At 40.3% G+C, this 26,265-nt stretch overlaps 1 pseudogene; it reads right to left on the minus strand.

The window, feature by feature from the left end:
* Window positions 1-719: 719 nt before the first annotated feature.
* Window positions 720-2,220, minus strand: LOC125389265 (pyruvate kinase PKM pseudogene; annotated as a pseudogene).
* Between the last annotated feature and the right edge of the window lie 24,045 nt (window positions 2,221-26,265).

Raw genomic sequence — 26,265 nt, forward strand, 5'->3', positions numbered from 1 at the left:
AGGTCTAGAGTTAATGTAGAATGATAATTAAATGGCTGAAATAAAGTTTTGGTTTGAGGCAAACCTGGTCTACAGAGTGACAGCCAGAGCCAGTGAAACATTGTCTCAAAAAAACCAAAACCAAAACCAAACAAAAACCTTTGGGCATTTAGTTTAGTTTTATTTTTTCTTGTTTGTTTTTTTCCCAGCCGCCGTTTATTTACATTCAGGTGGGTGCTATAGCAACAGGCCTGGAGAGGCTGCAGCAGGAATGCAAAGGTGGAGAGGGGGAGTCTGTGTGTCTGCAGTGACAGCTGAGTGGAGAGCTGAGTGGAGTGGGGGAGGCCAAAGCTGCTGGGGAAGCAAGTCAGGGCCGGGACCAAAGGTTATCTGGACCCTGTGCCCTAAGCCCCTACCCGCTACTGTCTCCTGACTCCAGGCCAGGGCTGGGAGTTCTCTGGGCAACTCTCTACAGGAACAAAGCACACAGAGATGTTTCTGCTCTTCAGTGATAAAGTCAGAGGGTTCCAATCCAGATTCCTCCTTCGCCTCTGGCTCGGGTTAGGGCCATGTGATAGAGAACTAGTCTCTAGTCCATATTTCAGAGGCAGTAATTTTCCCTGGCGTCCCAGCCCACGAGCGCCACACTATGGCCCAGAGTGAACACTACAAGCATTGCTGGTCTAGTGGATGGAGTGGGGGAGGGTGTGGGACGGGGTTAGAAGAGGGGCTCCAGAGGGCTATTGAGGCACAGGCACTACACACATGGTGTTAGTGAAACCGGAACCAGGGTGCCACCTGGTCATCACAATAAGCACATCTTTTTCTTGAAGAATCCTTGGGCTTTGCCAACATTCATGGCCAAGTCCACACAGAGTTCTACATCCTCAGCCCAGGCATCTTGTACTGCATCCTTACACAGCACAGATGGGCCTGGCGAGCTGTCTGGAGATTGCGGTTCACAGCAATGACAGGAGAGGAGCATGTGGGTGGTACCTGGCTGCCTGGTGAGCCCTCCTGTCAGACATGGTGAGCACGCTAATGGCCCCACTGCAGCCCTTGAAAGAAGCCTCCACAGTGCTTCTGTGGAGGCAGAAAGAGGCAGCTTCTGCCTCATGGGCAGTCAGGTGTGGCATGCGAACAGTCTCCAGAGAAGAGTCCCCTTTGGCTGCTTCTCCTGGCAACATGATGGAGTAAGATCCATCTAGGATTGCACTGGCCATATCACTGCCCTCATCACAAATGGGGCGGGATTTCCTGATCATGCTCTCCTGCATCTGTGTGGCGCAGATGACGGGCCCCCCAGCTCGGCTGCATGGTCCTCTGAGTCAGGAAGATCTTCTCTGCAGTAGTCTCAATGCCTAGCTCACCACAAGCCACCACGATCCCACCCCTGGTCTCCAAAATCTCATCAAACATGCGGACACCTTCACCGTTCTCAATTTTGCTGGTGATCTTGGTGTTCTTATCCTTCTCTCCCGGGACCGCCCTAAACTCATGCACATCAGCTTCCTTGCCGATGAAAGATGCAAACACCATGTCCACATCTTGCTCCGCTCCAAACTTCAGATCCTGGATGTTCTTTCCTGACACCTAAGGGAAGTGCTCAGAAGCTCCAGGGAGTTCCACCCCTTACCCAAGGAGCCACCGTTCTCCACATCTGTCACCAGAAAGTCAGTACATTTCTCCTTCATCTGCAATGAAACGAGGCCCCCATCCACGCAGATCTTGCTGCCCACCTCTGCCACCTTACAATTGTTCTTACAGTCCAGCCACAGGATGTTCTCATCACACTTCTCCACGTAGGTATTGTCTGGGGGCGATCTTCAGAGTGGCTCTCTTCTTCAGCTCCACTTAGTGCCACTGCCCTTGATGAGTTCAGTCTGGATTTCAGGTACCTTTGTGTCCAGAGCGACAGCAATGGACCGGTAGAGAATGGGGTCAGATGAGAAGCTTTCCGTGGCTGCAAGCCCGCTCTTGATGATTTCTGCATGGTACTCATGAATTCCATGAGAGAAATTCAGGCGAACCGCCTTCATTTCAGACTTGTTCATCCCCTTCAGCATCTCCACAGATCAGAAAGCAGGACCAGAGATACAAATGGTGCCAATGTTGAGGGCTGTGATGGGTGCAGAGTCAGTGTTCAGGGGCACATGTGTTTCAGGAAGGTGTCAGCATGGCTACGAGGGGCTGCTGGGTCTGCATGAAGGCAGCCTCTGCTTTGCTGTGTGGTTTTGGCATGGTTCCTAAGGTCCTTTGTGTCCTGCTTCAATACTTAAATTGGACGTCAGTGCGCATCAAGTTTAAAGTAAGCACTGGGGTCACAGAGCCACAAATGGAGGCAAAGTCCTTGCTGTATACTCCTCAATCTCTTACTTCTTCATACCTGGACCATTATCAGGCTGCAGCTCAAAGATATTCCTAATCTGAGCATCTGCATACCTACCCAGGAGCTGAGCTGGAGCTAGCTCTGAGTTCCCAGTTTATTCGAAAGCCTTTTTGCAGCCTAAAGGTCTGTTCCCAGGCCACCACGGTCTGGCCAACATGGCAGAGTCACTGAAGTTAAAAGACATCTGTAAAGAAGTGAAGGCTCTGTGGACGGTGGTAGGGTGAAGTTTAGCTGCCCTGGTATCGTCTTAATGAACAGGACGACTGCAGTTGATGAACCCCCAGGCTGAGGACTCAAGGGAATGATCTGGTCTTGTATAGTGGAGGCAGTATCATACTTAAACTGCCAACAAAGAATTGCCATTTGTAGGTCTCCAGTGATGACTCAGTGGTTATGAATACTGGCTGCTTTTCCAGACGACCCTGGTTTTTATTCTCATCCACAAGGTGGCTACCAACCAACCATCTCTAACTCCAGTTCTAGTGGATCTGATGCCCTCTTCTGGCCTTCATTGACAACAGACATACATGCAGGCAAAACACCCAGGCACATAAAAATAAAAATAAATATTTAAAAAAGAGTTGCCATTTCCACAAGTATGATAGCTTTTGAGAAACTCTTAATATACTTTAAAAACTCATCCCCCTTTTACTTACCTAAGGACCTGTGTGTGTGTGTGTGTGTGTGTGTGTGTGAATAGGGAACAATGAAGTTTGGTTGGCAACATGTTTCTTTTAACACTGGTAACCAACAAATATGTGAGATGTCCCTCAGCAATGTGTCCTAATGTACCACAGGAAAGAGTGAAGTGACATTATAACACACTAGAATAGAGGCATAGGAGCCTTTCTTATGAGGATGTTCTCCCATGTCTCTCCCACCCAGTGAAGGTGTGGCCTTCACTGAAACTTTTGCCTAAAATGTGCTGAAGTGCTTGCAGTTCAAGCTACTAGAGATGCCATCCGCATCTTTTGACATCTTCAACGTCAGACATACTGTGGCCATTGTGATATTGAGATCTATCTCCCATTTCTGAACCTCTGTGGCTAGGCTGTTCGCTACAAGATGGCTTACAGTGTGGTACTGTTTCTCACCAGGATTAGTACGAAATGTTCCTGTGATCAGTTTGGAGTCACCCAGAACACAGGGCCAACTGTTACAGCTTTCTGGTCCTCCTCTTATCTAAAGGGAAAAGCTTTCTTTTTACATTGGTGAGCAGCCAGTCTTTGAAGATGAGGTAGAGAAACCCTGCAAGGGGGAGCTCACAAAGACGGAGAAAAGCTTGATGTCATGAAATGAGTTGTGAAAGAAGGCTAATTATCACTGACTCTACACTGAGAAAAACTATAGGGAAATAGTCTGAACAAACTTAACCTAGTAAATTAGACAGTCTACAAGAAATAGACGAATTCCTAGAAAAATATGTGCTACCAAAAACTACTTTGAAAAAAATGAGAATCTTAATTGACCTATAATAGTAATGAGATTGCATTGCTAATCACTGTCCTTTCACAAGGAACATGGGCTCATATGGCTTCCCTGATCAATTCTAGCAGACACTTAAGGAACTAACATTGATAATAAACATTCCTCTTAGACATTAGAAGAAGGAATACTCACCAGGCGGTAGTGGCACACGCCTTTAATCCCAGCACTTGGGAGGCAGAGGTAGGCGGATCTCTGTGAGTTTGAGGCCAGCCTTGTTTACAAGAGCTAGTTCCAGGACAACCAGGGCTGTTACAGAGAAACCCTGCCTTGAAAAAAAAAAACGGAATGCTCCCCAACTCATTATATAAGGCAGTGTTGCACTAATATCAAAACAAAGATAAGCAAGAAAAATCCTACAAGCCCCTTACGAAGATAGACACAAAATTCCATAGTAAAATACTCTCAAATGGAGTATGGCAAAAGATTATACACATGAAAACTGGTGTTAGTGTCAGGAGTGTAGTTAGTTCCATGTATCGACTACTCTAATGTAATGTACTAATAAATTAGAAAATAATATGATTACTTTAATAGATAGAGAAAAGATACTTCAAAAACTCCAAACACAATTTTATGGTCAGAATAATGAACTAGCTACAGGAAAGGAATTTCCTCAGTCTGATAAGAAACATGTAGGAAAACCCCATGAGTATCCCACGTACAGTAGTGAGTAATAGAAATCTGTCTGCGAGCAGGAAGAAATAAGGATGTCTGTTTTACCATTTCTATTCAGCTTTGTGCTGCAGGGTCAAGCCAGGGCAATCAGGCTAGATGAAGAAACAAAAAAAACACCCAGAATGGAAGGAAATAAACACAGCTATCTCTACTTACAGATTTGGTACAATCCCTATTAAAATTCCATATGCCTTCCTACTTCTCCATTTTGACAGCACAATTCTAAATCATATGGAAATTTAAGAGAACCAAAATAGCCAAAATAACTTTGAAAAGGAGTAACAAAGTTTTAGTCCTAATGTTCCTGATTTAGTTACACACTAGAAACTTCAAGACAGTGTGGTACTGCAATAAAGACAGTACATAGTGGATGGGGGTGTATGTCACTTTGAAGAGTGCTTTCCTAGCATGGATGAAGCCCTGAGTTCTGTCCCACTACCACAAAAGCTGGGTGTGGTAGGGAATACTTGGAATCTCAACAGCAGGGAGGACCAGAAGTTGAAAGCAGTCTTCACTTATATAGCAAATTCTGGGCAGCCAGGGATACATGGGAACTTGGAGAGGGGAAGAAGAAGAGAGAGAGGGAGGGAGAGAGAGAGAGAGAGAGAGAGAGAGAGAGAGAGAGAGAGACATAGAGACAGAGACAGAAAGATACACATAGAGAGACAGAGTCACACACAGAGAGACAGACACACATAGAGTTTCATAGATGATTGAAATAAAATTTAATATCCAGAAATAAGCCCATACACTTAAATATCTATGGTCATTTGATTTTCAACAAAGTTGTCAAGACAATTTGTTAAAACAATTCAATAGTAAAATATTAGTTTTGTTATCAAATTTCGCTGGGTCCACTACCTCATATCATACTCAAAATGCATAGAAGACTTACATCTAAGAGCTGAATCTGTTAAATTATTAGTTGAAAATATAATTAAATACATTAGTGTATTTGAATCAATCCATGCAAATATAGATGCTTCGTCAAAAATAAAATAAAAAGCCTTCTACATCAAATGGCACTGTCAATAAAGTGAAATGATAACGCACAGAATGGGGGAAATACTTGCATTACCTAGTAGATAAGGAGGTACTATTAGGAGGAATAATGGTCTCATACCAAGAAACAAACAGATAAATAACTTTATTTGGAGAGGATCTCGTGTAGTTCAGACTGATTGTGAACTCACTTTTAGCAAAGGGTGACGGTAACTGGTTTTCTTTTGGGCCACCAACCAGCTCCCAAACCACGACACGGAGACTTATTATTAGTTATGAATGCTAGGCCCTAGGTTAGGTTTGTCCCTCCAGCTCTTACAACTTATTTTAACCAATTTTCTTGGCCTCAGGACTTTTAAACCTTTGTTTGATTCTGTCATATAAATGGAAACACAGGCTGTATGGTCCCTTGGGACTGGCTTTTTGATATAGCATTTTCCTTTTCTTTCTCCCTTGTTCTCTCTTCTCTCTCAAGCCTAGATTCCTCCTCCTACTTATTCTCTCTGCCTACAAGCCCTGCTTATCCCTCTACTCCCAGATATTGGCCATTCAGCTTTTTATTAGACCAATCCGTTTCCTTAGTCAGGCAAAGCAACACATCTATATATCATTGAACAAATGTAGCATAAACAAATGTAATACACTACATAGTTAAAGTAATATTCAACAACAGATGGTCTTGAACTCCTAACCCTCCTGCCTCCACCTCCCAAGTTCTGTGACTAGAGGCATGCACTATCACACCCAACTCAATGAGCCAACTTAAAAATAAAGGGTTTGAACAAACATTTCTCAAAGCAAAATATACAGATTATCAATGAGCACTTGAAAAATGCTAAGCACCACCAGTTTTGAGAGAAAATGAAAACCATAACGAGATACAATTTCTCACACTTCAGTATGGCTATAATAATAATTATAGAAAGATTATCAGCTGCAAGTTTAAGCGTTGTAAGGAGGGGGAGAAACTGTAACCTTCACACATTGTTGGTGGAGATGTAAAATGGTGCATAATTCTTGCATAATTGCATAATTCTTGTGAAGCAAAACCATAAAATATTAAACATAAATTAAACACTCAGCTATAATCAAAAATTGAAAGTATTTATTCATATAAAACTTGTAGGAGAATGCTTATCACAGCTCTCCCTCACAATAACCCAAAAGAGGAAATGACCTAACTGTCTATCAACTGATAATTGAGGAAATGTGACATATCTATACAAAGGAATAGTATTCAGTTATTAAAGGCAGTGGAGCCCTGATCTACAACATCGATACATTTATCAACATTATGCTACATGAAAAAGTCAGTCCCAAGGGACCATATAGCCTGTTTCCACTTATATGAAACATTCACCATAGACAAATACCCAGAGAGAGAAAAGCTTATCAGTTAAAAGGCTCAGAGAATGGGTAGGGTAGGTAAGGGGACAACTGCCAGATGGTATGGATTTTCTTTCAGATGTAAGGAATATGTTCTAAAATTGGTTGTAGTGGTGACTACATAATTCCATTTCATCACCAGTTCATAATTATATACTGTAAGATTGTGCATTTATTTTATATGAATTGTATCTAAATAAACATAAACCTTTTATTAGAAATCCAGGACCACTTTTCAGATGATTTAATTATTTAGTTATTCTAGTTCTTTAAATAATTCTAATTATTTAAAGAAGAATTGAGATCAACTTTACATAAATCCTTCCTAAATATAGAACATGAGGAAAAGTTTCCTCTTTGTTTTATGAGACTAATATTATTTTAACATCAAAATCACCAAAGAATAGGATCAAAATATATTATGTGAAAATTTTTAATAAAAAATTGGAACTCACTAAATACCTTATAAAACAAACTAAAGACTAATACTCATTATGAATATAGATGAAAAATCCTTAACAAGATAATAGTTCCCTTCTGTTTCTAGCTTTTTGACATTTGTAAAAACCATCCAATAATCACATAAGTATTAAATTGTCAAATATTTTTAGTGTGAATTGATAGCATGAGTGTTTTTCCATTAGTCTGTCAGTATTAAATGAACTACATTGGTTGATTTTCAAATATTGAACTAATCCAGCAGCTAGAAAGGGTTTGGTCTATATAAAATTCTTTTAATACAGTACTGAGTTCAAGTTGCTGTTATTTCACTGAATATTGTTTTATATAATTACATGAGACAATGGTAGGCTTTATTTCTATGTATGTAGTATAATTATAAGATGTAGTATTATTTGACTATAAAAAGACGATCTGATACATAACACAGCATATATGAACCTTCCAAGCATAATGTTAACAGAAGCCAGTAAAGAAAATGTATTATATAATTTCAATCATGAAATGACCTGAAAAGAGAAATTACATATAAACATGGCATAAAGTACTGGTTGTTAGGTGTTGAGAGAATGGAAGCGATAAGAGAATGAGAGCTACATGACCCAGGGCTTCTGTTTCAGAAGATGAAAATGTCCCAAAACTGACTGTGGTGCTGGTTGCACATACCTGTGAATATATATCAAAATACATCAAAAGCCATTGACATAAACACTTTAAGGGATGAATTATGTGATGTTTGAATTGCAGAATAAATAAAATGAGTAAAACGGAGAAAGCAACCAGATGTGGTAGCACACACCTGTACTCCCAAGACTTGAGAAGGGGAGTTCACCTGCCCTTGATACATAGCAAATCCTAGGTCATTATGACATATATATGAGAGACCTGGTGGTACAGGAGAGGGGTGTGGGGAGGGAGAGAGAGAAAGTACTTTCCAGGCCTGACATTAGGAAGATGGCAGAATAGGAAACCCCAGGCACTAGTTTCCCTATGGAGACGTTGACTTAACAGCAATGCACGACCCAGTTGTCTTGTAATAAAGCCACAAAATAGTTAAGAGATTGCTGCCAATGGGAAGAGAGATTCATCGATGGCTGGTAGGAAAATCTGCAATACTCCTAAGAGCCCCACCTCTTAGAATAGCAGGTGCAGTTGGGAACTCTCAGCTGCTTAGTTCTATCTAAGTAGGCAAAGAGACTGGAAGAGGCATCCAATATTCTTGTTTTTGGAGAAGCTGCCTAAGACAGTGATTTCTAAAGCTAAGGTGCTAATAACAATTAAGTGCCAAGTCAGAGGCTGCTGAAAACAGATGTTCACACTATGGTATGCAGTACCACAGATAGATACTAGGTGGCACTCTGGTACCATGCGTTACTAGAGCACGTGGCACGATGCACTACTACAGACAGACACAAGGGGGAAATTGTGAACAGAAAACATAAAGATTACATGCAGGAGACCAGGAAAAAACAAATCCCTAGGGGGAAAAATTGAGAGGTCTTTAATCTCTAGTTAGACATACTGAAGAAAGTTCTCCATTCATGAAACCAGACTAGAAAGACTAAGAATGGAGCTTATTCATTTATTTATTTTAATGCTAACGCCTCAGAAAGACATGCAAAAAGATAGAGAGGATGACTCTGTGAGAACAAGTTAAATATCTGAAAACAGACCATAAAAAAACAAGATGCATGAATTTCAAAACTATTGTCATAAACTAAACAGAAAAAAAAAACCACTATAGGCTTCCAATATTGGTCTTCACTGGGCATAGAAAAGAGTCAGTGAACTTGAAGATAGGACATTCTTTCTTCTTCTTCTTCTTCTTCTTCTTCTTCTTCTTCTTCTTCTTCTTCTTCTTCTTCTTCTTCTTCTTCTTCTTCTCCTCCTCCTCCTCCTCCTCCTCCTCCTCCTCCTCCTCCTCCTCCTTTTCAAGACAAGGTTTCTCTGTGTAACTCTGGCTGTTCTGGAACTCACGTAGTACACCAAGTTGACCGTGGACTCTTAGAGATCCATCTGCCTCTGCCTCTTGAGTGCTGGGATTAAAGGCGTGCGCCACCACCACCCAGCTTGAAGATCTGACATTTTAAATTGCCTAGGCAGAAGAGAAAAGAAAAGAAAAGTAAAATAATTAAGAAAAGTGAACCTAGGGGACTAATCATACAGCAATGAATACATGTAATGTATACATTACATGCACACATTACATGTATACATTCCATATACACATCTCATGTACATATTACATGTATACTTATACATTATGTAAGAAATAGAAAGAAGAAAAAAGAGTTGACAACAGAGAGGTTCTTTGAAGATCTAATAGCTGAAAACTTCTTAAATCTGAACACACACACACACATTCAAGGATCTCAAGCAATTTCTACTTGGATATGCACACTGAGGCATCCTAATCACACCTTCAAAAGTCACGAAGAATCTTGAAAGCAGCAAGAGAAAAATGACTCATTACATACAATTGAGTTACCATCAGGTCATTAGCAGTTTCCTCAAGAGCATCTTTGAAGTATAGAAGGTAGTAATGAACGATAAGAGAAAGACAACTATCTAAAGTATTGTATCTGGGACCTAGGGATATAGCTCAGTTGATAGAGTACTTTCCTAGCATGTACCAAACCCTGGGTTCCCTATACTTAACACCACAGAAAATGGCATGGTAGTGCATGTCTGTAATTCCAACAGTTAAGTGGAAGCAAAGGGACCAGAAACTCAAGGCCATCCTTAGCAGCATAGGGATTTTGAGACCATCCTGGGCGATGAGACACTCTGTCTTAACAAATAAAATAGAAAGAGTACTATGTGTGGGGAAACTGCCCTTCAGAATTGAAGGCAAAAAATTAAAACTTTTCTATGTAAACAAAGGCTGAAGGTTTGAATCACAGAACACTCTTACAAGGTATGCTTAAAGGAGTAAAGTTGATCTCATCACTTCACAATAGTACAAGAAGGAGACTGAGCTTCCAACATGTAAGATTTTCCTGGGGGAGGGAAATGGCTATTCCATAGTCAAACAATGATAAATGATGTCTTCTAGGTGTCACAAATATAATAGTGAGATTATAAGAGCCAGAGGTGACAAATGACCCTTCTAGCGTCTAGAAGACTCAGTAAGGCTGATGCACATATAAACTCACAGAGAGAGCCATAACTGCTGTGGGTTCATATATGCAGCTTCCCTGCTGTGTGTAGAAGACACTGGTTTCTTGTACTTAATCACTACCTCGGGGTCTTACACTTTTTCTGTACCTTCTTCCACAATGTTCCCTGAGACTTTGGAGGAGTGGTTTTAGTATATGCTCTATTTAGGGCTGGACTTTCTGTAGTATCTTAACAAATTTTATTTCCTAAATTTGAGTTATTGTACTTTCAACTCTAGAATTTTGTTTTGTGTTTTAAAAGCATGATCCTTTGTGTTGTAAAACCATGTCCTTTGTAGATTATTTAACCATGACTTCTCTAAAAATTTATTTATAATGGCAACTTCAAAGTCTTCAATGGTCATCCTTCTAGGGAATCTCTTTCCTGTCTATGGGTCACTCATTCTTGGTTTGTTTATTTTTGTTTTGACTGCTTCATTGTTTTCATTGAAAAATGGACATTTTATATATGTACAACGCTTTGTTATCCAGTCATCATTTAATGGAATCTATGTTGATTCTACTTCCTATCTCTTGTAAACAGAACAGCAATGACTATAGATGTGCAAGGATCTCTGTGGTAGGATATAAGTGTTTTGGGTATATGTCAAGGAATGGTATAGTTGGGTCATATAGTAGTTCTATTTCTAGTTTGCTGAGAAATCTCCAGAATTGTTGCAAGTTTACCCTTCCACCATCAGTGTATACATATTCTCCTTTTCCTATATGCACATCAGTATTTTTTTTGGATTTGCATTTCTGATTTTGGCCATTCTGATTTGTAGTCGGAGACTGCCTTTTGTTTCACCAGCTGCCCAGACCCAAATAATCACACAGAAACTATGTTAATTACAACACTGTTTGGCCTATTAGCTCAGGATTCTTATTTACTAACACTTACATCTTAGATTAATCCATTTCTGTTATTCCATGTTTTACCACAAGGCTCGTGGTTTTTACCTCTTGCTTTTTAGACTGCTACATGGTGTCTCTCTGACTCCACTTATTCTCTGTCTCTCTCTGTGTGTGTGTGTTCTGATTTCCCACCAGGCTTTACACTGCTAAGCCATTGGCAAAAGCAGCTTTGTTCATTAACCAATAAAAACACCACATATACAGAAGGACTTCCCACATCACTCATTTGAGTGGGATGGAATCTTAAAATAGTTTTATTCTGTACTTTCTTGAGAGCCAAAATGAGGGTGAACTGGCCATTTGTCTTTCTTGTTTTGAGATTTTTTTGTTCAGTTCCATAGCCCATTTTACAACTGAGTTGTTTGCTTTCTTTATGTTTAGATTTATGTTTTTATATTCTAGACACTAATTCACTGTAAGATGTATAGATGGAAAATATCTTCACCCATTCTTTGTGCAGTCTCTTTTCTTAATTGACAGCTCCATCTGTGGTACAGTAGCTTTTCCTGTCTTAGTCCTTACCCATGCCGATAAGTTAAAGCAAACTCCCAGTTCAGATTTGTTTATTGTTTTAATTTATGGAATAGAGGGTTTTTAAATGTTATGTGTAGTTGAATTTCTTCATTTCATTGTCATATGTTGTAATGCTTCCGTTTTCATTTCTAATTGTATTCATTTGGGTCTTCTCTCACTTTTGGTTAAGTTGGCCTAAGGGTTTTGTCAATATTGTTTATCTTTCAAAAGAACCAGCTCTTAGTTCCATTGACTCTTATTATTTTACATTTGTTTGTTCTAGTTCATTAATCTATGCCTTGATTTTGATAATCTCTTCCAATCTACTGTTTGGGGGGTTGGTTTGTCTCAAAGCACATTAAGGTGTATTATTACTTTATTATTTTGACATCTCTTATATTTTTAGGCATAAGAATTAAGCCCTATGAACATTTCTCTATACTATATTCCACAGATTAGGGTATATTGTGTTTTTATTTGTATTTGATTTTAGTTTGGTTTCATTGTTTTCAGAATACAGGATGCAATTTCTTTATTCTTTCTTTCTTTTTTGTTTGTTTCTTTTGAGACAGGGTTTCTCTGTAGCTTTGAAGCCTGTCCTGGAACTCTCTCTGTAGACCTGGCCGGTCTTGAACTCACAGAGATCTGCCTGCCTCTGCCTCCCAAGTGCTGAGATTAAAGGCATAAACCGCCGCCTCCTGGCTCTGGGATGCAATTTCAATTTTCCTGTATTTATCGATACCTGTGTCCCAATATGTGATCAGTTCTGGAGAAAGTTTCATGAGCTGCTGAGAAGAATATGTGTTTTGTAGTTTTATGTGGAATGTTCTGTAGATGTCTAATAGGTCCATTTTATTATGATTTTATTAAACTGTCTTAGGATTTTTATTGCTATGAAGAGGTAGCATTTAACTGGAGCTGGCTTACAGTTCAGAGATTTAGTTTATTATTGTCATGGTGGGAAGCATGGTGACATGCAGGTAGACATGGTGCTGGAGAAGGAGATGAGGATTCTACATCTTGACCCACAGGAAGCAGAAGGAAATTATGTGCTACACTGGGCATGGCTTGATCATAGAAGACCTCAAAGCCTGTGCCCCAAAGTGACACACCTACTCCAACAAGAGCATATCTCCTAATAGTGCCAGTCTCTATGGGCCAAGAATTCAAACACATGAGTCTGTGGGGGGCATCCCTATTCAAACTACCACAAACTCCACTGATACTGTTTAGTTTTTTTCCAGATGATCTGTCAATTGATCAGTGGGCTAGTGAATTCACCTGTCCTCACTGTACTGGGATTAAACTATGATTTTAGATGTAGTGGTGTTACTTTTTATGAAATCTGGTAACCGATGCACGGTAAATATTTGTTTAGAATTGTAATGTTCTCTTTGTGAATTGTTCCCCTAAGGAGGGTGAAGTGATCCTCTTTATCTCTTTTGAATAATTTTATCAATACTAAAATGCCTGCCTGCTTTTGGTGACATTTGCTTCTTTTACCTTCAGGTGGTACATACCTTTTAGTGGTAAGGTGTCGCGTCCGCCTTATCAGCAATGAAGACACAACACCGGACTCTTCTTAATTGCGGCTTATTCAGGCCCCTTAAAATAATCTTCTCATCCTTTCGTTACCTCTCACAACCTCTCGCCCTGGGAAAAGCCAGTCTGCCGCTTAAATAACCTCTGGGTAGCCAACCCCAGCAAGCCACGTGGAAGACGCAGATAGGTCCAGAAACGCGGAAGCAAGCCAGATCTTAGCGTTAGCCATTTATGGAGTTAAAACCCCTGAGAGCACTCACCATTGGAAAGGTGGAAGGCGGGAATCAGTGCCACCTGTAAGGCATGGCATCACGCGGCTCTCTACAGTAAGGTATATTTTTTGTAGGCAGCAGAAAGATGGGTTCTGTCTTCTAATCCAATCTGCTAGGAGATGTCTCTTTAATGAAGAATAAATGTTGTTTACATAATTTTTATAACAGAAAATACCCCAAGTGACAGAAATTAATAGATATTTTTCAATAACTTTTTGGGGTATTTTCTGTTTTAAAATTTATGTAAACAACATTTATTAATTTATTTTACATACCGACCACAGTTTCCCACACTCCTCTCCTCCAAGTGCCCCACCCACCCCTGCTTCACTTCCCCTTCCACTCCTCTTCCGGTTTCCACTCTCCATTCAGAAAGGGCAGACCTCTCACGGGCTTGAGCAAAGCGCCTTTTCAATTTGAGGCAGGACCAAACTCCCCCTGTGTCAAGGCTGGGCAAGGTAATCCAGCATGGGGAACAGGTTACCAAAAGCCAGTTAAATATCAGGGACAGGTCCTGATCTCACTGCTAGGAGCCTTACAAAGAGACCAATCTATACAACTATCATATACATGCACAAGGCCATGGAGACTCCCTAGCTGTTGGTCCATAGTTAATGAACTCCCACGAGCTCAGGTCAGCTGTTTCTGTGGGTTCCCCATCACAAATTCCCTGGTTCCTACAATCTCTCCTCCCTTGCTTCAATAAGATCCCAGGAGCTCAGCCCTGTGCATGGCTGTAATTCCCCACCCCCGGTTTACTCAGGAGATCTCTGATATTTCTCCTTCCCAGGGAAATCCATGCATCTCTCTTTGGGACCTCCTTGTTCTCTAGCCTCTCTGGGGCTGTGGATGGTAGGTTGGTTATCCTGTACTTTACTCCTAATATCCAGTTATAAGAGAGTACATACTGTCTTTGTCTTTTTAGGTCTGGATTACCTCACTCAGGATGGCTTTTTCTAGTTCCATCCATTTGCATTCATGTCCTTGTTTTTTTTTTTAATGCTGAGTAGTACTCCATTGTATAAATGTACCACATTTTCCTTATCCATTCGTCAGTTGATGGGGCATTTAGGTTGTTTCCATGTTCTGGTTATTATGAATAAAGCTGCTATGAACATAGTTGAACAAGTGTTCTTGTGGTATGACTGAGCATTCTTTGGTTGTATGCCCAAGATTGGTATAGTTGGGTCTTGAGGTAGATTGATTCCCAATTTTCTGAGAAACCGCCATATTAATTTCTAAAGTGGCTGTATAGGTTTGGCCTCCCACCAGCAGAGTAGAAGTGTTTTGGAGGTATTTTCTTAAACCTCTCTCAACTGTCTTGGTATTGTTTATTTATTTCCTGTGTCCTCTTGGGTGTGTGTATCCTTCTCTTTAAATTGAAGTCTCCCTTCCAGTAGCCTATGTAGAGCTGGCTTGCTGACTATAAATTCCTTTAGTCTGTTTTTATCATGAAAAACTTTTCTCTTTCTCCTTTAATTTTAATGGATGGCTTTGCTGGGTATAGTAGTCTAGATTGACAGTTGTGGTAGTTCAGACTTTTGAGTACATCTATCTAGGCCCTTCTGGCTTTAAACATTTCTGTAAAAAACAAAAAAACAAAACAAAACAAAAAAACCCCAAAAAAGTCAGGCTTCCCCTCCCAGATAGGCTTGTTTTATAAGTGACTTGTCCTTTCTCTCCTGCAATTTCCAATATCTTTTTAAAAATTAAAAACTTATTTTTCATACAATATATTTTGTTCATATTTTACAGCCCCAAGCTCCTCCACCCAACTTCATTTTCTTTTTCTCTCTCTTAAAAAAACAAAAATAAAAAACAAAACAAACAAAAACCCAATAACAAAACAAACAAACAAAAATAACCAAACCCACACAAAACACATAGAATCTTTTTTTGTTAGCCCACTACTCTTGGGCAGGGCTCCTGCCTTGGAGTATGGCCAACCCAGTGCCACTCAACTGGAGAAAGCTGACTGTCTCTATTTTAGTAGGTATAAATTATAGTTTCTTGGTAAGGGGTGGAGCTTTGTGTTCACTTCTGCTTCTCCATGCAGGGACTTGGTCTGGTTTGAACTCATGCAGGTCCTGTGTATGCTGTCACAGTCTCTGTGTTTCATATGTGCGTCAATCCTGTTGTGTCTGGAATATCTCCATGGATGGAGCCATCCACCACCTCTGGCTCTTCAAGGTGGGGTTTTTTGCCTCCTCTTCCATGTAGATCCCTGAGACTTGAAAGGAAGGGGTTTGACAAAGACTGTGCTGTTCAGGGCTGAGTGCTCCAAAGCTCTTAGACCCTGCACCTTGTCCACTTGTGTGTCCCTGTGTTTGCTGCCATCTGTTGTAAGAGACATCTTCTCTGATGAGGCCTGGGTGATGCACTAATCTGAGTCCTAGCCAAGGGTGGCAGCTATTTGCAACACTTTAAAAATATTTCTTTTATTTTTTAGGGATTATAATACAGTTACACAATTCCCCCCTTTCCTCTCTCCAAACTCTCCCATATACCTTTTTTTTTGCTTTCTTTCAAACTTATGGACTATTTTTCAATAATTTGTTATTCTACATTTTTAATATTTTGATTATAATATGGCATGGAGAAGTTTTCTTCTGGTCTTGTCTATTTGGTGTTCTGTAGGGCTCATATCTAGATGGGCATCTTTTTCTCTAGATTTGGGTAATTTTCTTTCATGATTTTCCTGAAAAAAATTCGCTGTGACTTTGCTACCATATTCTCTCCTCCTATACAAATAATTTAGAGGTTAGATCTTTTTAAAGTGTCTTCAAACCATGCCCCACACATATACATATATTTCTCATGGACTTTTACTGAGTGATCCAACTTCTCTGCTTTGTCTTTAGCCTTAACACTCTGTTTTCCGCATGATCCTTTCTATTGGTGAGGTTTTCCATTGAGGTATTTATTTGACTTATTGAGGCTTTTATTTCCAGCTTCACCTTAATGTGGCTTATCCTCAGCTAGTCTATCCCTTTGTAGAATTCAATTTTCTTGTCCTGGATTGACTTCCTTACTTCATTCATGCCATTGTGTTTGCTCTCTTGGAGCATATTCTTGTCTTCTTTGAGTCCTTTGAGCACATAATTATAATCATTCTTCATCTGGAAGTTCTCCCAGGCCATTTTTATTAGTGGATATTACTATGAAATTACTAATTTTTTGAGGAGCCATGTCCTGGTTTTTCTTGTTGCTTCTGTTTCTGTGCTGGGATTGCACATCTATGGGAGTGAGTTGGTTAGTTCCTCCCCCCCTTCCTTTTTTGCGAAGCTACCTTTCTCATTTCAGTGGAGCCTCGTATAATGTTTGCAAGTGGACTAACTCATTCTGTGGTTGAGATGCCCTTACCTCGGGGGATCTGGTGTTGAGAGCTGCGAGTCCTATCCCAAGTCTTTTCTGATTATCTGCTACTGTCTGGACACTGCAGTGCCTGGAGCAAGTTTCCCCTGGTTTTGCCGACTGGTTTCTGGGCCGCTTGATTTCTGGCAAGTAGCCAGCAGAGCTTTGCGGTGGGGGGGGGGGGGGCATTACAAGGCAGAGAGGAAAGAAGGGAAAAGGAGTTAGTTTGTTAGTAGGGGGTCCAGGACAGGTAGGGGTGGGGAATTTAGGGATTCCTGAGTAAAATGAGGCTGGGAGGAGAAGAGGCAAAGTCACTAACTGGGTTTTCAGGTTTTTGCCTTGAGGGCAGCAGGAGGGTCCTAGCCTCGCAGCAAGTTGGGCTTCAGCGAAACCCCTTCAGAGAATGCCTGGAGAAGAGGCCCAGGGCACCCGAGGCCAGCACCAGGGACTTTAGGAGATCCCTAGGAGAGATGGGCAGGAAGGAAAAAGCACAGGATCCTGGAGGAGCATTGGGTGAAGTTTTGAGGAGTCCGGACCACAGCCGAAAAGAGAGGACATTTGGAAGCAAGGTTTTAGGGACTCCCAGGAAGGCTGGGAGAAGGGGGCCTGAGTTAGCCATCTGGGTCTTTCTTCCCCCACCATGGTGAGCTGCAGCTGGAGGGTCTCTGGCAAGTGGTTGGGGTTCCCCACATGGGCTTTTGGTAAGGAGGGACAGCTGGAAGACCCCCTGGTAAGGCTTTGGAGAGTCACATTTTATGTAATATACTGTAGTAAGCGCAGATATTGATTTCTTCTCCATATGTGTGGCTTGTTTTGTTTTCTTATTTATTTATATCGTCACTTGGCTAGGCTATGTTAGTAGAATATTTTTCCCTCTCCGTTTGAAGCCTTTGTTGGCACTGTTTACAATTAGCCTCGAGCATGCTCGCTGTCTCTATAGAATGACTGTCTTCAACAGGGTTGTCTTTGGTCTTTTCTGTCTGTTGAGTTGGCTACCTCTCTGGCCATCACACCCAGATGTTAGGCTCCTCTAATTGCTGGCTAATTGCTCTATTGTTTCAGAGAATGCCCTGTGGTTTAAATTGTTTCACAGCTGAATCCAATTAAATCTGAGCATCTTACAGGGATAATTTTGAGCCTCCTACTGGAGATTTGGTTTGATGCCAGGAGGGTCTTAGCTTAGCTTTGTATTGCCGTGGTTTTCTGTTGGAAATTAGCTGGCCTACAATTTAGCTTGTTGCTCTCATAGAGGTTTTATCTTCCTTCAAATATATCCATTGTTTCTGAGAGTACCCTTAGGATTGAATTGACCCACAAAAAAGGTTTCAAATGATGTTAATTCTTACAGGAGAACTTCAGAGTTCTGTTCTTACAAGCTGCCCTTTCTCCTGAAAAAGATCCCTGAGATTTTTGACTATAAGCTATGTCTAGTAACCTCACATCTCTTCTATCATAAAGTGTTCATTTTTCAAATGACCAAGAGGAAGGCCATATTTTGATGGTCTAACTGGTATAGTGCCTCTGTTCTGGGAGCTGGCAGTAGGTGGAAAGCAGGGAACTGCAATTTTTTAGTAGGATTCACGAGGCATTTTGTTTCTTTAATCACAGGGGCATGGAAAAAGCTGCTGCCTGGAATTTCCTAATAAGATACAGTAACCTTGATTTTAAGCTCAGGAGTGAGAGCAACCCTCCTCTTGACCCTACTCTCTTGGAATGGAGCTTTCCTCAAAGCCATCTGAGGAATGGGGAGGGAGGGAATGAGTCCCGTTAAACCAGCCTAGACTCATACTGTTCTGGGTTTTTGATAGGTTTTCTTGAAAAAAAAATCTTATTTGCTGTTTCCTATTAAGGTAACTTCCAGGGAGTCTAATGGGTTGCCTTAAATATAGTTTCATCATAGTCCCTTGCTTCCAGCTTCTACATGTTGCTTCGTGTGATCAGTTTCATGTCTTGATGGATCAGGTAGCATTCAGTTCATGAAGGCAAACATGGGCTGTTTAGTTATTTTGGATCTGATGCCTAGGTGTTCATATTCCACCAGGGTTCCCATAGTCAAACAGTAGCCGTGGTCTAATGAAGAATGGTTGCCAACTGACGAAAGTATGATCTTCCTCACAAACCACAGTAATCTTCACAGTGAGTTTCTATTTTTCTGTTAGGACTTACCAGTGGTCTGTACTGTGTGCCTGATATTTTGAGTGACACTGAATAGCCTGAGTGGCACAGCAGTTTGTTCTACTGACTCCTGCTCCAAAGCTATTGCTTCCACTGTGGGTTTCCTTAGAAGTAAAGCATTACAATATTCCCAGGAAATAGGTCAAAATGGCATTGAGATATACTTGTCTTCAAATCACACCTGTTAAAGGCTTTCCTCCCAGGGTAGTGCTACTGGGAGGTGGTGGGGCCTTTAGGATTAGTAGAAAGTCCATGTTTCACTGGGAGTAGGGGAATCTGCCCTTGAAGAAGACTGTAGAACCTCTTCTCTCTTCTCTCTTTGTCCTCCTAAGTGTATCTGTTGTGATTTGTTGCCTCACCACAGGCCTAAGCAATGAAGGCAATCGATCATGGATTAGAATCTATAAAACTACGGAGCAAAGTAAATCTTTTATCTTTATAAGTTAATTATCTCCTGTATTTTATTATATTGATGGAAAGTTGACTAACACACAGCATAGTCAAATCTGGTAAACGTTACCATCAAAATTTAATGAATCCCATGAAGTAGTGTGACTGTTTTTGTAGATGACACAGGTGTGGGGCTTAATCTCATTTTATAAAGAATTTTCAGACATGTATCATGCCATTGTACACTGACACACTTCAATTTGGTAAATTCCTTAGCTTTGTCTATTCTCTCTCACATATATTTCTTAATAAGATATTTAGGCAAACACTCTGCCAAATGAGATATGCTCTCAGCCCTTTTTTGGGTGAGCCACAAGAAAATTTGCAGACCATTCGGAGGGAGCAACAGCAGTCGGCCATTTCACATTCCACACATATCAAATTGTTGTTTATTTTCTGACTCACCTTGTTGGTGTAATGCACCATCTGGCCTGCAAGCACTCTGTCGGGGCAACCAACTTCTGGCCCAGATGTGTTTTCTTTTCCTGTTCTTTTATTTTAAATGGGATTTTTAATGTTTAACTTAATTATTCTTTTTAGCTGACACCAGAAAGTTGTACACGTTAATGTGTGTGTTGGTTAATGTTTGCCAACTTGACATAAGCTAGAGTCACCTGGGAGGAAGGAGCATCAATTAGGGAACTGCTTCTATCAGATTGGCCTGTGGACATGTATATGGAACATTTTCTTTTCTTTCTTTTTTTTTTTAGTTGAAAGAATTTTTAAATGTAATTATATTATTTCCTCTGGGCATTTTCTTGATTGATAATTTATGTGGAAGGATTAGGCTACTGTGAATGGTTCTGGATTGTTTAAGAAGGCAAGCCTAGCAAGCCAAGGAGAGCAAGCCACTAAGCAGCACTCCTTCATGGCCTTTGATTCAGTTCCCAATAGCAGATTCCTGCCTTCTATTCTTTCCATGACTTCCTTCAGTGATGGATTGTAAGTTATATGATGAACTAAACCCATTTCCTCCCCAAGTCGCTTTGGTCAATATTTTATCACAGCAATAGAGAAAACTAACTAATACAGAAGAGGGAGCAAGATAAAATAATAAGAAGTCTATTCCAACAAAGCACAAGGAACCATACTATTAACTATTTACCTTAAACATCCCTATAATTCACATAATTCAGTGTATAAATATACATAAATATACATTTAACTATATATGTATATTTCATTTAGGCTGCCATTGCTCCCTCCAAGAGCCAAAAACCATCTAGCAAAACCCCCCAATACCAAACATGAGAAGCTGTCTTCTGAGTTGTTGACCAGTGCTTCCCAAGAGACTCCTAGAACACACAGCCTATTGCTGTTGCCCTTGGTTACCCCCCTCAGAGGTGGGAGGTAAGTCCCTATTGCTGAAGATACCATATACTTCAGAAACAGGGCTCAGAGACCCCTGAGCTGGAACTGGTCTAAATGTGCCATCTCTGAGGACTAGCTTTCATGGTACAAGAATGTACCATGCCATCTTCTAAAGGAGGGAGGGAGCCAACAGTCCTACACAGCTATGACATCTATAAACCGCAAGGATATATTTAGTAGCCTGTATACCTTGGTGGTAACCAACAGCTCACTAATTGGACATAAGGCATGAATGAAGTAAGGAAGTCAATCCAGGACAAGAAAATTGAATTCAACAAAGGGATAGACTAGCTTAGGATAAGCCACATTAAGGTGAAGCTGGAAATAAAAGCCTCAATAAGTCAATTAAATACCTCAATGGAAAACCTCACCAATAGAAAGGATCATGCGGAAAACAGAGTGTTAAGGCTAAAGACAAAGCAGAGAAGTTGGATCACTCAGTAAAAGTCCATGAGAAATATTTGTATATATGTGGGGCATGGTTTGAAGACACTTTAAAAAGATCTAACCTCTAAATTATTTGCATAGGAGGAGAGAATATGGTAGCAAAGTCACAGCGAATTTTTTTCAGGAAAATCATGAAAGAAAATTACCCATGCCTGGTTCTGGAAATATAGCTAACTAATTAGTGCTAGTGAAGTCTTGGTTATTGGAGGAGACTCCACAATCACATCAGGACTAAGAACAACCTATTTGCCTATCAAGTAATAAATCAATACAGAAATTATAGTAAAGCATGCCATGAAAGAATTATGCTCTCAAAACTATAAAGTAAGTATTAAAGAATTCTAGCATGGAGGGGAAAAGGGCTCTTGAGGTCCCAATCCTAGCCGAGGTGCCGTTGGCAGTGGATGGATGCTGGGAGAATGTAATGGCTCACGGAAAATCACAGAAGAGTAGGCAGAAAGTGTCAAAGAGTCAGAGGGCCAGGATACCTGCTGTGAGGTAGTGTCTTATGACGATGACAGGGAAGCTGCACCATTGGAATTTAAAAAACTATTCCTGCCTTAAATAAAGATTGCAAAATGACTGTACAGGTCAACGTGTCAATGCGCAGTCAGGGGACGCTTCACAAGGCCCCCATCTCTGCTCTCAATCCATCAATGGCTGATGAGAAAGAGAAAAACGTTTTCTCCAGGAAAGCCATGGTACGTTATCTAATCGTAGCTGGTCATCCCCGAACACACAGGCATGTGAGTAACACTAAACAGACTCAGTAGGTAGAAAAAGTAGTGAATTTAAGAAGGGTGGTAGGGGATTAGTTGGAAGGGGGAGGGGAAAGACACTATGTAATTGCAGTGAATACTCATATGTGAAATGTTGTAAGAGGAGTGGTGGGCCGCTTCCTGCCACCGGGCTACTGGCCACCTGGCTAGCTTATACCCCAAAATAACAACACACAAATTGTATTCATTTAAACACTGTCTGGCCCATTAGTTCTAGCCTCTTATTGGCTAACTCCCACATCTTGAGTCAACCCATTTCTAATAATCTGTATGTCACCATGAGCTTGTGGCTTACAGGGAAAGATTCAGCATGTCTGACCTGGCAGCTTCATGGTGGGCGGCTCTCTCTGACCCTGCTTTCTTCCTCCCAGCATCCAGTTTTCTTTTTCCCACCTATCTAAGTTTTCCTCTATCAAAAGGACAAGGCAGTTTTCTTTATTCAACCAATGAAAGCAACACATAGAAAGAAGACCCTTCTACACCATTTCCCCTTTTTCTGTTTAACATAAAAGAAAGATAGTTACAGTTTTCCTTAGTTATGATAAAAGATAAAATAGATACAAATATTGTGACTGTAATTCTTGCTTGATAACTGTTTTGTTATATGTAATTTTACTATGTTAAAGTTAAAGCCTTCTTTTTTATTTAAACAGAAAAAGGGTGCTGTAAACACCTTCAGAAAATTACTTCACCCAACTGATGACTGAGATGTACCTAGCACACAGGCTACATCATGAAAGACCTGATTAACAGTGCCCCCATACAGCAGTCAGCAGTTTGGAGAGAAATAACTGCACCTGTATTCCCAAATATTATTTATAAATGTTCTTTTACATTTAAACGGGAAAATGATATAGATATAATTAATTTGCATTGGTATGAATTTTGGTTTGTTGATATAAATTTAAGGTCAATTTTGTTATATGTATATGTATTTCTGATATTGATTAAGGTATTGTGATTGTGTAGTTCATTTAAAAATGTAATGTATAATTAAGAAATATAGATTAATAGATAATCATCAATAATAGTCAAGCTTGTAGTCATGTTAGTTAGATTTTCTAGATATATAGAGATATATTTCAGTTAGATAGACATTCTTCATCTTTTTCAAAGAATACAGAATTTGGCATTTAAAATGTTTTAATAACTTAGGGATTTTCATGACAATGAGACACGTCTGCTCCTGGAAGCACCGATCTACTTCAAGAGGAAGATGAGCATCAAAGAGGCTACTTATGGAGTTGGTTAGCCATTTGGGCAAGAAACTGCTCTTGCCTGGACTGTTCCATAAACTGGACACAGAGAACCTGCAGAGAGAGAACTGCTGAACTTGCCTAAAGGTGAGATGATCCTTTGGGTTTCCTGATTAATGAAAGAGTCTGCGAGACATTCTGCAGGACACAGCAGAAAGTGACTGAACTGTCTTTAAAATTTCCTGCTCATGAAAATGTCTGCTAGATACTATGGACCTGTAGGCTGAAGATGGATGCCCCAACAGTACATAAACAAACAAACAACCAAACAAACAAACAAAAAACCTTTGAGTGACTGTCCAGGCAGCGAGATGTCTCTGTCATTTCTAGAGTTTCGAAAGTTTCTTACTTCTTGTTTACTTAGGTAATATTATATCCTTCTGGAGTCTTTGATGGAGTTGAAGAATAGATAGATAGTTATAGTTTTCCTTAGTTATGATAAAAGATAAAATAGATATAAATATTGTGACTGTAATTCTTGCTTGATAACTATTTTGTTATATGTAAATTTACTATGTTAAAGCCTTCCTTTTTGTTTAAACAGAAAAAGGGGAAATGGTGTAGGAGGGTCTTCTTTCTATGTGCTGCTTTCATTGGTTGAATAAAGAGACTGCCTTGGCCTTTTGACAGGGCAGAAAATTAGGTAGGTGGAGTAGACAGAACAGGATTCTGGGAAGAAGAGCAGAGTCAGGCAGACGCCATGGCTCTCCTCTCCAAGATGGACGCTGATATGACGCTGGACGACTCATGCCGGTAAGTCACAGTCAAGTGGCGATACACATTAATGGAGATGGGTTAAACGAATATGTAAAAATTAGCCAAGAAGAGGCTAGATATAATGGGATAAGCAGTGTTTAAATGAATGCAGTTTTCGTGTAATTATTTCTAGTGTAAGCTAGTCGGGCGGCTGGGCGCCGGCAACAAAGTCCGCCGTCCTCTTTACTACAGTGAAACTCTCAAAAAAATTTTAAAAAATACTATGAAGAATTTTAAGGAGAGGACATGATATTGGAAGGCAGTGTGACTGTTAGTTCTGAAGGGAACTGGATGGCGAAGTGAGGAGGGGTTATGATCAGGATACATTTATGTACATGTATGACATTTTCAAAGAGTAAATAACAGCTCTAAAATTTAATTTTTAAGTGTTGGCAATACCATCCATACTCATATACAATACACTGTGATTGGTTTTCTGTAACTAGGCATTTGTCCAAGGATCTCTGGTTTCTTTTGGCAGAGAATAATATTTAGCAATCAAAATCTAGGTGCTAACTGTGATTGTTGTTACCAGGAAGTCATTTTTTTTCAAGCCCTTTCGGCAGACAGAGCAAGGATTCTATCTATCTATCTATCTATCTATCTATCTATCTATCTATCTATCTATCATTTATCTATATATCTAGCTCATGTATATGAGAATATGGCTAAATTTTCTATCTAAATGCCTATCTGTACATAAAACATTTAATACTGTGTATTATATTGAAAACATGTAAGTTTTCATTGATTCATCCATGTGATTCTAATTTTATACCACAAGATTCTGTTTTTTCCCCTTATCATCTTGGTGGCTAGCTCCCGTCTCTGTCACTGAGAGTTAACATTAATAATCTCATTAGGCTTCTTGTATGTAATTAATTAGAATTTCGTCCAGCACTCCATCATCATCTATGGAAATACTTCCAACCTACTTTCATTTTGACACATAATGTTAGACCCCCCCCCCCAAACACATGGACATTCTTGATAAGACACCCCCCCCATTCTAGGCTATGTTTTGTGGAAATTCTTACTGAGTCCCACTCAGTTGATGATGATGCTGAGTTCTTATCTCAACACCTCCACTATGTGGTTATCCTTGTAACTACACATGGCTTCTGATACTTCATGCCTGGCTATCCAGGTGCAGAGATGTCTTTCTAACCTTTCCTTGCTTAGACCCCTCAAATGCCAGGCTGCCTTTCTTATGTGGGCTGTGAAACTTATACTAGAGAGTTTTTCTCTGAAGACCTACTCACTGTGCTAGGGTACAAGCATTCCGTCTTAGGATGAATGAAAGTCATTTTCATACAGCTGGGCTCATCACACTCCACACCAGAAAGTCTTTCCCTATCACTGGCAGTCTTCTTAATCTCCTCAGGCTTTGACACTCGATTGTTCCCAGTTCTCCCAACCCCCCCCCCATTCATGCCTTCTCTGCTCTGCTTGGGCTCTGACACCTTGCTCTACCTTCCTCTTTGGCTTCATGAATGCACCCTTCATCTTGCTCAGAATCTGATACCTATCATGAGTCTGCTAACTCTTTGAATCCCACCTGGGCTCTGACATTTTATTTTGGGCCAAATCTCTGTGACAATGCCTTTCTTACGTTGCACACCTCTAACTTTACACTCTAAGTTGTGTTCCAGTGTGGGAATGGCCCTAACTTCACTTTAGACCTCTCATCCTGTTCTTAGGGTACATATTGTGGAGGGATAGAGACCCTCCTTACTTATCCCATCTAGAAATCCCTTTTACTGCACATAGATGCTTTCCCATTATCTTTGGACTCTAATATTACATGCTGAATTACCCCTCTTTGAGGGTATCCTCGTCCCTCAGCCTTGACTGTGAGTCCCCATGCAGAACTGTTCTGTCTTATGGATAGGTATTTTT

Source organism: Myodes glareolus, chromosome X (genome assembly GCF_982192425.1).
Source record: "Myodes glareolus chromosome X, mMyoGla1.1, whole genome shotgun sequence".
In the NCBI taxonomy this organism is placed as follows: Eukaryota; Metazoa; Chordata; class Mammalia; order Rodentia; family Cricetidae; genus Myodes; species Myodes glareolus.